Here is a 13,956-nt window from a genome sequence, read left to right as displayed (position 1 = left end):
GATATGGTTATGGGGATAAGGCAGGAACAGGATACTGATTGTGGATGATCAGCCATGATCATAATGACTGGTGGTGCTGGCTCAAAGGGCCAAATGGCCTACTCCAGCACCTATTATCTATTGTCTATTGGTTCCCTGACTGCCACCAAGACATGTAGACAAGTTAAGGAAAGAAGCTATAACATTAGGGCTGTCATTGTAAGCGACTTAACTTCCCCTATATAGACTGGGACTCCTTTAGAGCAAAAGGCTTAGATAGGGCAGAATATGTTAAAGGAATCTAAGAGGGTCTCTTGAAACAGTATATGGATATTCCAACAAGAAGAGGAGGTACACTGAACCTTGTAATGAACCTGACCAGGTGACTGACCTTTCAGTGGGACAGTATTTTAGAAACAGTGATCACAACTCCTTGAGTTTTAAGATAGCTATGAATAATGTTAAGTCAAAATCTTTTGGGAAGGTAGTAATTGGGAGAGGGCAAATTATAGCAGTATTAGGCACGAGCCAGGGACGGTTAATTGGGAGGAGCTGTTACTGGGCAAGTCCATAACATACATGTGGGATTTGTTTAAAGACCTACTGATCAGAGTTCAGGACTGCATGTCCCAGTAAGGACGAAAGACAGGATGGCAAGGTAAGGGATCCTTGGATAATGACAGAGGTTGTGAATTTAGTCAAAAGGAAAAATGAAGCATAAGTAATGTTTAGGAAGTTAAAATCAGACAGGGCATATAAAGAATATAAAGACCTGCAGGAAAGAACTCATGCAAGGAATTAGGAGTGCAAGAAGGGGTTATGAAATGACCCTGGAAAGAAGGGTTGAAGAGAATCTCAAGGCAGTCTATAAATTAAAAACAGAAGGACAACTAGAGAGAAGGTAAGATCACTCAAAGATAAAAGAGGGAACTTGTGCTTGGAGGCAGAAGATGTGGGCAGATCCTAAATGAGTACTTTGTGTTGGTATTCACCCAAGAAAAGGATATGGAGGATAGCGAAAATTATTGTGGAGCATGTTAATAAATTAGGGCATTTTGAGATCAAGAAAGAAGTGGTGTTGGGTGTTTTGAAGAGCATTAAATTGGACAAGTCCCCAGGCCCTAATGGTATCTACCGCAGGTTATTGAGAGGGGCAAGAGAGGAGATTGCTGGGGTCTTGGCCAACATCATTGCATCCTCACTAGCCACTGGAGAAGTACCGGAGAACTGGTGAGTAGCTAATGATGTTCTGCTGTTCAAGAAGGGAAATAGGGATTATAGGAAGCTATAGACCAGTGAGTCGAGCATCATTGATTAGGAAGGTGTTGGACAGAATTCTTACGGATAAGATTTGCACACATTTGGAAAATCTTGGCCTACTTAGGGACAGTCAGTGTGGCTTTCTGGGAGGCATGACATGTGTTACTAATTTGATTGAACTTTTTGAGGAGGTGATGAAGGTGATCAATGAGGTTAGAGCAGTGGATGTTGTCTACATGAATTGTAGTAAGGCTTTTGACAAGGTTCCTCATGGTAGACTCATCCAGAAGCATAGGATCAATGGGATCCATGGTGACTTGGCCACTTGGATTCAGAATTGGCTTGCCATTGAAAGCAGAGGGTAGTGGTGGAAGGGTGTATTTTAGGTTGGAGGTCCATGACTAGTGGTGTTCCGCAGGGATCAGCACTGGGACCTCTGCTGTTTGTGATTCATATATAATATATATATATATCATACACACACTATAAGGGCTTGGATGAAAATGTAGGTGGATGGGTTAGTAGATTTGTAGACAAAACAAAGATGGGGTAGTTGTGGATAGTGAAGAAAGTTGTCAAAAGATACTGAAAGATATAGATCAGTTGAGGATATAGGTAGACAAATGTCAGATGGCATTTAATCCGGGTAACTGTGAGATGATGCACTTTGGGAGATCAAATGTTGAGGAAAAGTATACAGTTAATGATAGGAACCTGAACAGCATTGATGTACAGATGGATCTTGGGGCTCAGGCCCATAGCTCCATGAATGTTGCCAAACAAGTAGATAGGGTGGTAAAGAAGGCATATGGTATGTTTTCCTTTATTAGGCAGGAAATTGAGTACAAGAGTGAAGATGCCATGTGGCAGATTTATAAGCCTGTTGTTAGGCCACACTTAGAGTATTCCATTCTGATCACCACTTTACAAGAAGAATGTGAAGGCTTTGGAGAGGGTGCAGAAGCAGTTTTCCAGGATGCTGCCTAGATTAGAGGCTATGAACTATAAGCAGAGGCTAGAAAAACTTGGTTTGCTTTCTCTGGAGCGGTGAAGGCTGAGGGGACGCTTGATAGAAGCCTATAAAATTATGAGATGCGCAGGTAGGGTTGATGGTCAGAATCTTATTCTAGAGTTGAAATGTCTAATAATAGGGGGTAAGATTTAAAGGTGAGAGGGGTAAATTCAAAGGAGATGTGGGGGTCACATTTTTTTACACAGAGTGGTAGGAGTCTGGAGCACACTGCCAGGGGTGGTGGTAGAGGGTGTTTATGGGACTTTTATGAATATGGGCCGAAGGGCCTGTTCCTGTGCTGTATCATTTTATGTTTTACCCTTGTGTTGTAATTTAACTTGTTATTCCACTCACACCCAGCAACCTCATCTCTGTCGGCAATAACTCTGCTTCTTCAGTCATCGTAACTGGCCTGACATGATTATGATACCTACACTAGTATCCAGCTTAAACATAACAGGATGTCCACTGACATAAAGGAATCCTATCAAACCTGGGTCACTAGGATGAGGATAATTTCCTCTATGAAGGCCTCAGGTATTTTGTTCTAAAGGAGATTATTTTACTATACTGATCTTTTTGCATTACCACCTCCTTTCAAACACGGCTGTAACTGTATTTAATGATTGATTTTAAGGCAACGTTATGGGAGTTTAAGAATTGTTTTCTCCAAATCTTGTTTTCCTATGATCGTCTGACCTTGAATGAGTGTGGAAGTGTTATATCTGCTCAAATCCCTTCTGAAGGTGCTTATTAAGGCATTGCGCTGTGAAATAATCTTTACGTCTGTATCATCTCAATACTGTTCATACCTCCTGTTCCCCAAGTTTGTATTCTTGTATTCATCAATGCCATTTAAAACTCTGTCCGGAAAAATTTCCATCCCCTACTCCCAATTTCTCCGCCTCTGCTGCATCTGCTCCCAGGATGAGGCATTCCACTCCTGCACATCCCAGATGCCCACGTTCTTCAAGGACCGCAACATTCCCCCCACAGTGGTTGAGAATGCCCTTGACCGTGTCTCCAGCATTTCTTGCAACGCATCCCTCACACCCCGCCCCCGCCACAACCGCCCAAAGAGGATCCCCCTCGTTCCCACACACCACCCCACCAACCTCCGGATACAACGCATCATCCTCCAACACTTCCGCCATCTACAATCCGACCCCACCACCCAAGACATTTTTCCGTCCCCACCCCTGTCTTCTTTCCGGAGAGACCACTGTCTCCCTGACTCCCTTGTTCGCTCCACACTGCCCTCCAACCCCACCACACCCGGCACCTTCCCCTGCAACCGCAGGAAATGCTACACTTGCCCCCACACCTTCTCCGTCACCCCTATCCCAGGCCCCAAGATGACATTCCACATTAAGCAGAGGTTCACCTGCACATCTGCCAATGTGGTATACTGTATCCACTGTACCCGGTGTGGCTTCCTCTACATTGGGGAAACCAAGCAGAGGCTTGGGGACCGCTTTGCAGAACACCTCCGCTCAGTTCGCAACAAACAACTGCACCTCCCAGTCGCAAACCATTTCAACTCCCCCTCCCATTCTTTAGATGACATGTCCATCAAGGGCCTCCTGCAGTGCCACAATGATACCACCCGAAGGTTGCAGGAACAGCAACTCATATTCAGCTTGGGAACCCTGCAGCCCAATGGTATCAATGTGGACTTCACCAGCTTCAAAATCTCTCCTCCCCCCACTGCATCCCAAAACCAGCCCAGCTCTTCCCCTCCGCCCACTGCATCCCAAAACCAGCCCAGCGTGTCTCCGCCTCCCTAACCTGTTCTTCCTCTCACCCATCCCTTCCTCCCACCTCAAGCCGCACCTCCATTTCCTACCTACTAACCTCATCCCACCTCCTTGACCTGTCCGCCTTCCCTGGACTAACCTATCCCCTCCCTACCTCCCCACCTATACTCTCCTTTCCACCTATCTTCTTTTCTCTCCATCTTCGGTCCGCCTCCCCCTCTCTCCCTATTTATTCCAGAACCCTCTCCCCATCCCCCTCTCTGATGAAGGGTCTAGGCCCGAAACGTCAGCTTTTGTGCTCCTGAGATGCTGCTTGGCCTGCTGTGTTCATCCAGCTTCACACTGTATTATCTTGGATTCTCCAGCATCTGCAGTTCCCATTATCTCTCTCCCTACACTTCCTGTTGCCTTTTACTTCAACACACCACTGTGTTCCCTAGCCAATGTCTCTGCTCGCAGGCTTGCTGGAGTGTTCCAGCGAATCTCAGCACAAGCCTGAAAGAACAACTATCCACTGCTAAGCCAAGCATTGGTGTTGCAGAACCTCTCATAATCTTACCCAAGTGCAACCAAATATTTCTGATGAACAGGGGCAGAAGATGCATGGAAACACCACTAGCTGCAAGTTCTTTTCCAAGTCAAACACCATCCTGGCTTGAGATCAGTGATAATGGGAACTGCAGATGCTGGCGAATCCAAGATAATAAAGTTTGGGGCTGGATGAACACAGCAGGCGAAGCAGCATCTTAGGAGCGCAAAAGCTGACGTTTCGGGTCTAGACCCTTCATCAGAAAAGCTTTTCTTTGCTATTTACATTTTGTTATCTGCCATCCTGGCTTGGTACTTTATTGCCATTCCTACAATGTGTCTAGACTAAATTCCTGGTAGCACTCTCTAACAACACTGTAGACACTTACATCTAATGGACTGTAACAATTCAAGAAGGCAGCTCTTCACAACCTCCCATGCACCATTTGGGATGGACAATGAAGGCTAGCCTTGTTAGTAATGAACAAAAAAAAAGTTAAATTAGTACAAGCTCAACTTCAAAATTACCTTCATTTAAACAAAATAACTTCAAACAACAATTGCTTTGTTTAAAAATACTATTTTAACACCATTTGCATCTTCAAGTACATGCTTTGCCATGGTGTAAATTTGAAATGGCCATATTAACGTGTTGGCTGATACCCTCTCAGCAGTGGAGGCACTGCTGTGTAATTAGGGTCTGACATGTTCATATCATTGTTTTCATTATAAAAGTGAGCATGGTGAATTTATGAAGGGAACACAAAAATAAGTACATTATATAACTTCTGTTGGTCATTTCTTTATCTCTCATGTCTTGGTTCAAATATTTTTGCTTTGTAGTCTCTCTTGTTGCCATGGGAGATCAAATGGTACTTATCACTTCTCTAATATATTTCTGCAATGGTTTTGTGAACTTCTCTATTATTAATTAAATTGACTATTATTCTAGTCATAGGAAACTCTCAAATCAAAAGGCACTGGGTTCTGATTCAAATCAGCTGAACAACTGCAGCGAAAGACATTTTATCACTTCACAGTGCTTTTTGGAATGCAAATCTGTGATTTTCACAGTCATGGTGGCACCCTAGGTTGCTGAAATATCATATTCTCAGCTAGTCAAAATGATCATTGTGGAAATTGGCCAATTTACATCTTTAATTTGTGCCCTTATAAACACATTAAAACCTTGCCAGAAAGTATATATTATGAGGAGATCATTTACACTTAGATCCAGAAACCTGGAGATTGCCTATAATAATATAATCAGTTTATAAATTTTACTTCACTTGTACAGCAGAGGCTATTAAAACAATTAATGAAAAAACTAATCTTTATTAAAAGTTGTTTATATGCAAAAGAGGGTTGGCATGTAATAATGATATTCAGTGTACTGTATAACGAGAGCACCAACTGGGAACTATTTTGTGATGGGATCAGGATTAGACATTTGCTGCTTATGTTAAGCCACAGCTTTTTTTGCAGACAGCCACACATATCAAAAAACTAGAGAATTATTATAGCATAGAAGGAGGCTATTTGGCCCATCATACCTGCACTGGCTCTTCAATCAAGTATCATTACCAAATGCTAATCTCCTGCATTCTCACCATACGTTTGTGCGCAATTTCTAACCAAATAATCATCCAATAATCATTTAATTATGTAGCATAGAAGGAACTCATGGGTCCATGGTTTCAATGTCAATTCTTTGAAAGATATTATCCAATAGAACCTCATTCCATCGATTTTTCCTCATACTCCTCCCTTTTCTTCCCGATTCAAAACCCAATTGAATTTGTCTCCATCACCAATTAAGACAGAGTGTTGCTGATTGAAACACAGTGAAACCCCAGGTCCAGCTACTCCTCATGGCCAGGACCCACTGAACTCTCTGATCCTGTCTGATCACACACTTGGTACTTAATGAGAATGTGCTCCTTCACATCCAGTTTTTGTTTTCATTGACAATAGACAATAGGTGCTGGAGTAGGCCATTCGGCCCTTCGAGCCAGCACCACCGTTCATTATGACCATGGCTGATCATCCACAATCAGTATCCTGTTCCTGCCTTATCCCCATAACCCTTGATTCCACTACCTTTAAGAGTTCTATCTATCTGTTTCTTGAAACTATCCAGAGAGTTGGCCTCCACTGCCTTCTGGGGCAGAGCATTCCAAATATCCACCGCTCTCTGGGTGAAGACGTTTTTCCTCAATTCTGTTCTAAATGGCCTACCCCTTATTTTTAAACTGTGTCCTCTGGTCCTGGACTCACCCATCAGCGGAAACATGCTTCCTGCCTCCAGAGTGTCCAAACCCTTAATAATCTTATACGCCTCAATCAGATCCCCTCTCATCCTTCTAAACTCAAGTGTATAACATTGAATCATGTCCCTCTTTCTAAATGTAGATGCCATATCTGTTATTGTCGTCTTACTATCTAGGAGGTATCCTCTAATAATGTCGCTGCAGGGATCATCTCTGATATATACCTCCCACATACCCACATCTTCCTGTCTCCATGTGATCAGAAGCCCCTTCAACTGAGCCTTATAAAAATGAAAGTAATATAAAACTTGGGCACAAGCACTTTGAAATTCAGCAGAGAGGTAGGTGACTTCATGAGGGGTTAGTTTTAATCATTCCCATGCCATAACGTGACTGATACTATTAAAGAAACTGGAACGTGGAATGCTACCACATCAGTAACAAATATTTTCCAACCAATCTGGTCAGTCATGTTATTATATACTATGGAGCATGTGGGACTTGATACCAGGCCTCCTGGATCTGAGCCAAGGATACTGCCACAAAACACCCACGACATTCACAAAAAAAAGCTGCCAACATGTATCCCAATTCAGAAATCAAATGGCCTCCAACAACATTCATTCATTCCTGCAGAAATTTACCAAAGATCCTCAGACAGACCAGTCAAATCCATGACCATCTACAAGGACCAGGGCAGCAGATACAAAGAAATATCATTACCTGCAAGTTCCCCTCCAAGTTACTCACCATCCTGACTTGGAAATATATCACTGTTCCTTCACTGTCTCTGGGTCGTGATCCTTGAATTCACTCCTTAATGGCAGTGTGGGTCAACCTAGAACAGAGATAATGGGAACTGCAGATGCTGGAGAATTCCAAGATAATAAAATGTGAGGCTGGATGAACACAGCAGGCCAAGCAGCATCTCTGTGCTCCTGAGATGCTGCTTGGCCTGCTGTGTTCATCCAGCCTCACATTTTATCAACCTAGAACACATGGTTTACAACAGCTCAATAAGGCAACTCACTACCACCTTCTCAAAGGCACTTAAGGACGGGAAACAAAATATTGGTTCAGCCAATGATGCCCATGTCCCACACGTAAGTAAAAGAAAGCCCTGCAAGGAATGAACAGAACATTTACGGGGATATCAGCTTTGGAGCCGTGGATACGTTGCCTCACCGTTGAATTGAGTGAGTCTGTCTGGAACACAGAATGCAACAGATCCAAAGGATTAAAACTGTGCCAAGCACAGAGTATCCAGCAGGATGTCCTCAGGAGGTGTGTCCATGGTATTTTATTAAGGACCTTTAAAAAGGAACTAGGTCAAAGAATTTAGCACTGCAGTCAGGACGGAGATTCAAGAATGTCAGCTTGGCTCATGGCCCTGTAATAATCACTGGAAGGACCAAGTGGGTAAGTGATTGTAAAATATCAGCCAAATCCGGGGGGCGTCACTGCTGAGAGCTCAAATCAATTTGAGTGTAATGACCAAATCCAGAGGGGATTTAGGTCTGAATTAACATGTGGGCTAAAACACGGTGTTTTGCTTGTGCTTTCTCAGTTAAGGTTTTTCTAATGAGTTATGATTTTATGTGTTTTGGGAGGAAGCTGAGGATTAATGTGGAGCGAGCTAATCGGGCACACTAATCAAATGCTGAGTAATGTCAGTTTAGATGAGTTTACAGGCTTTTTTTTAATCAGGACATTAGGAAGTTTTTAACAAGCAACAAGTTTGTGTTTGAGCTGAACCTTGCGTTAGTTCAATTTTGATCTTTATACAATTCTGAAGTCCAAGAACCATGCTTGTGAGCGTGTGTGTGTGTGTGTGTGTGTGTGTGTGTGTGTGTGTGTGTCTGTGTGTGTGTGTGTGTTCGTGTGTGCATGTAGGTGTATCTGTACATGCATCTGTCTGTGCATGTGCATCTGTCTGTGCATGTGTGTGCAAGAGTGGGCAAGTAAATGTGTGTGAGAGTGCATGTGAATGCACGTATGTGCATGTGTATTCATGTGTGTGTGAGTGCACATGCATGCATGTGTGTGTGTGTGTGTGTGTGTGTGTGTGTGTGTTTGCATGCGTGTGTGTTTGCATGTGTGTAAGAGAGAGGGGAATGTCATGATGTAGCAGGAGCATCTTACACCCCTTAATGTAGGAACAATTGGACAGCCTTTCAGGAACCTAATCCAACTCCCCATTGTGTCTGCTGGAAACTTAATGAGTTCACTTAGGCAATTCACTTAGAGAATGCATTGATATTAGCAAGGCCGAATCTCACTATTCAGTTCGGACAAGGAATTACTTTCATTAAGAAACATCTGGAAAGGATCTGGGATTGCAGTAAACACTATGGACCATGATATCACTGTAATCAGAAACTCAGTGAAAACATCCACAACTTTTAACCTCAAAGCTGGTCATTAAACTATGTGTGAGAGGGGGAAATGGATGTGTGTCTTTTGAAATGGAACCTGGAATCACTATGCATGCACACATACAGACAACACATGTATGTGATGGCATTTTTCAGACAGACAAAACCTGAGCAGTTCTGTCAAAGCGGGGAGCGACTGAGTGATTTTTGTTTCAGTTTCACACTTCCAGCATCTTCAGGCTTTTTTGCAGGCAAGCTGCACAGGTGACATAGAAATATTGAAAATGGGAGCAGGAGTAGGCCATTCGGCCCTTTCAGCATTCAATATGATCATGGCTGATGGTCAAAATCAGTCCCGTGTTTCTAAGATAACAAAGCCTGGGGTTGGATGAACACAGCTGGCCAAGCAGCATCTTAGGAGCACAAAAGCTGACGTTTTGGGCCTAGACCCCCATGTTTCTGTTTTCTCCTTTTGATCCCTTAGCTTAAGAACTATAATTTACAAACCTTCTGAGTTTCATCTCCTCTCACCCAGAGCCTCACCTTGCCCTACCCCCCGTGCAACACTGATCAATGCCAACATTACTCACTGGTGTTGGGGAGAACACCGAACTAGGTTATATTATACTTGGTAACAAGAGTAGCCATCTCTATTTCAGCCAGCCCTCCTTTTCTGCGTGATGGAAAATACCCGAGGGAGTTTTGGCACAAAGTACAATCAAACAGTTATTAGAAGATCTGGTTGTGAGTGCGTGCTTTCCTGAGAATTTTCAATATGGACAGGTGAATAATGAGTTTAAGCGTAACAATTTATTTAAATTTTGTTGCTTTTTCAAAGCCTTTCAGCCCAGATGTTTAATGGTGTTGCTGACCTTTGGTGCATGTGCCTTAATAGTTTTTAAAGCACCATATTTCAGTTTGCCTTCTTCTCACCTCCACAAACCAGCATGAAACATTGCCATAAACCCAAACCACACAGGAAAGAAAGTAATGTCAACAAAGGAAATAACCTACATGCCGAGGTATAATGGGCAGAGCATTTTCTTCTGCACACATGCGGTAATATTTAAACAAGAACAGTTAATTTTCCTTGTGGGCTCAGTGTGTCATTCAGAGCGGCTCTGGTTTATACAGACCGCAAAGATCCCGGTGTACAGTCAACTGATCCCAGCTGTGTCAATAACATAGGTGCTACAAATGGTCTCAGTGTGCCTGTCGAGGAAGGAAGAATATTTAGTCAAAGGTTCCCCTCCGTAACTGGAAAATGCACACCCTTGGATTGCAGCTGAGAAAAGGACTGGGGTCTTCTCTGATGCCCTTCCCGGACAAATAGCCTGCCAACACTCACTGCCTAAGCTCACGCCAGGTTGTAGTTACTGAAACAAGAACAGGAATTGCTGGAGAAACTCAGCAGGTCCAGCAGTCTCTCTGCAGAGAAAACAGAGTTAATGTTTCAGGTCTGCTGACCCTTCCTCAGCCTGAAGAAGGGTCACTGGGCCTGAAATGTTGATTCTGTCTTCTCTCCACAGATGCTTCCAGACCTGCTGAGCTTGTCCTGCAATTCCTGCCTTTGTTCCAGATTTCCAGTATCTGCAGTTCTTGGCTTTATTAAGGTAGCAGGTGCTTCAATGATGTAACCAAAACCTCCTGAAATATACCTCAACTTGAGTCATTGCAGGATGTGAGAAGATGATCATATGAATGTACAGGGAAACACTTGTCCTTCTGCATCTTCCTCTCTTAAAGTGATTCATGTTTAAATTTAAATTAAAAGTTAAATCCTGCAGGATAATGGCTATGTTGATCAGGTCATTGCTAACTATTTACTGTGTGAAATGTTGAATGGACAAAAAGCTGTGACCTTTGGACTGGAAGTGCCCAATTTACTTCAGATTACCCTGAATGGGTTGTGTAACAAATCTGCCAAAATAACTGCACAGAAGCTGGGATCCCATCACCAAGTCACCCTTTATTTAAAAACCAAAAGAGCTGCAGATGCTGTAAATCAGGAAGAAAAACAGAAGTTGCTGGAAAAGCTCAGTAGGTCTGGCAGCATCTGTAAAGAAAAAAAATCAAGGTTAACGTTGCAGGTTCAGCGACCCTTCCTCAGAACTGGTCTGAGGGAGGTTCACCAGATCCGAAACGTTAACTCTGTTTTTTCCCTTCACAGGTGCTGCCAGACCTGATGAGCTTTTCCAGCAACTTCTGTTTTTGTTCTACCCTTTATTTACATGTGCGCAGTACATGGACTCTGCCCAGCCAGCTCAATGCAGTGCTTAGAGTGAGGAAAATCACTGAGAGTCCTGGTTTTATCTGTCAGCCAGGGCTCCCTACTTGGCTCACAGCAACAGGGTCTCATACCCAACGAGATCTATCTGGTCTTCATTCCAGTCACTACATGCACTGACTGTTTTTACATAGATGCAGTACAGTTGCAACACAAGTATTATTTGTCACTAATGGGATACTGCCTTCAAGCTAAAACAGCAGTCTGCCTATTCCATATGTGGGGAATATGGTATATGAATTTTAGTGCCACTGTGATGCCCAATGTCCTAAAGACAAATAGGACCATGGTTAAAGCACCATTCCTCGAGTCCATTTTCCTGTGACCTTTATTTCCCCTAAAGTTTAAGAATCTATCTATCTCGGCCTTAAATAAACACAAATTCTCTGCTCCCACAGCTCCCTGTGGCAAAGAGCTTCAAAGATTCACAAAAAGGAAGTGTTTGTGGGATGATGTTTGAAGCAAAGGCATTGGCCAAGTAGAGAAACAGAGTGAATAATAAAGAGATTGGAGGCAAGATGAAATAGGAGCATAGAAAATCAGCTGGCAAACTTTTTCCTGTGAGTTAAGAGTTTAAGACAGAAAAAGCCTTCAAGAATTGGGAAGTGTATTCAGGTTTTCAAAACTCTCGGTCTTCATAGAGTTTAACAGAGAAGTAAGATAAATCATAAACAGCAGCGCATTATTTTAGTTCCGTTTAGTTTATCTTGAAAGCGAATTCGAGCTACATACATCATAAAATAGATACTAGTTTTTTTCACGAATTGGACTGAGGTTTGAGTCTGAGCCAGGCTGACTAGTAAGTTTCCTTTTTGCTAGCTGAAAAGGCTCTATGTAAAATGAACTTGAAAATGAGTCCAACCCAAATTCCTAGTGGAAATAGGGTCACAACACCAAACAGCTTTTAATTCGCCACTAATTGGCATAAAAATTGGCAGGTTCACCGAAAGAGGCCACAAGGCACAAAATGTTACGTGGTTAGGGGTCCAGCCACATTGTTGGGATAGCGGGAGAAAAGGTAGCTTTATTCAGAAATTGGCCTGGTCTCTCTGTACACTTGGAGTTCACAATGTTTACAAGTCCCTGGCATTGATATCTGTTGCACCGAAGAGCTGAAACTCTCCAAACGAAGATACAAGAAACAAACAAAGTGGAATAGCACCCGTCGCCCTGATGCATCCACCTGAGGCAGTTCTCCATCTTAGTTGATATTGTGAGTGTGATGTTGTGACCTCAAGTTCCATAACGTCCTTTACAATTGGCAATGGTTTTAAAACTGCCCTTGGATTAATACCATGTCTTTCACAGCATCTGAAATGCCTTACAGCCAATGAAATGCTCTTGAAGTGTTTGAATTGCTGTTGTAATGCAGGAAATGCAAATGGCCAATATATGACCCTGGATGGACTTATCTGAATGTTCATCTTGATCTATACTTTAGAATCATTAGGGTCTGTGCTATTTCACGGCATTCACATGCTATGGGGGAGAAAAGTTCCATTCGGTTTGAGAATGGCTGAAAATTCAAACCATGTTCATTATAGATCTGAGTTGATTTGGCGAATCTTGTATTTTATACCCACTGTTCCCCTTTATTCCTTAATTTCTTTTCTATTCTTTTCCTAAAATCCACAAAAAAGTGACTCCTGCTGAGATACAGTGATTTATTTCTTCCCTTACATGAGTGTACTGGTAACAACTGCTGTGCCTCATCAACTGGCCCCTTTTCATTTATGATCCCTGACAGTGAGTGTCAGGAGCCATTTGATCATTGTGGAGCTTGACTCTCCTCTGGCCAGCTGTTCAAACGTGTGCTATTCAGCAAGGTCACTCCCTAGCAATCAGCAAAGGTCATGGAACGAGCCTGGGTCTATCTGCCTCTGAGCAGGCTCAATGTTTTACCAGTGAAAAAAATACTCAAATACAAATGCTGTACTAGTTCATCAGACAGGTTTACATGACACAGCAGGTTAATTTGGGACACAGATGATTCTTAAAGAGCTCTAGGGTTTGATTAAGCCTTTGGTCTAACTGGAGGAGTGGTGGAGCGAACATAAATTGTCTTCTTGTCTGTAAAGAGGAACAGCTAGCCAGAACTCACTTTCCTCATCAGGAATGCTTTGCTGTCAGTCTGAGCATTGGGTGAGGAAGAATTCAATAAGGTGGTGATGTCCAATCATAAAATATGCCACTCACTTTCACTAAAAGGCTGTCTCTCTCTCTCTCTCTCTCACACACACACACACAGATGCACACACTGACGCATGCACACATACACACATACGCACACACTGACACACACACATACACACACACGTATGTACACACACACACACACACACACACACACACACACACACACACACACACACACACACACACACACACACACACACACAAAGAACTTATAAGATATTGGGGAAGCTTCCTTTCACCTTTGGAGCTGGGGCCTACCCAGGGGGAAAATATCAATAAGAGAAAACAAAAC

This window comes from Stegostoma tigrinum, chromosome 24 (genome assembly GCF_030684315.1).
Source record: "Stegostoma tigrinum isolate sSteTig4 chromosome 24, sSteTig4.hap1, whole genome shotgun sequence".
Classification (NCBI taxonomy): Eukaryota; Metazoa; Chordata; class Chondrichthyes; order Orectolobiformes; family Stegostomatidae; genus Stegostoma; species Stegostoma tigrinum.
The sequence above is the reverse complement of the archived record's forward strand: the minus strand, read 5'-3'. Positions refer to the sequence as shown.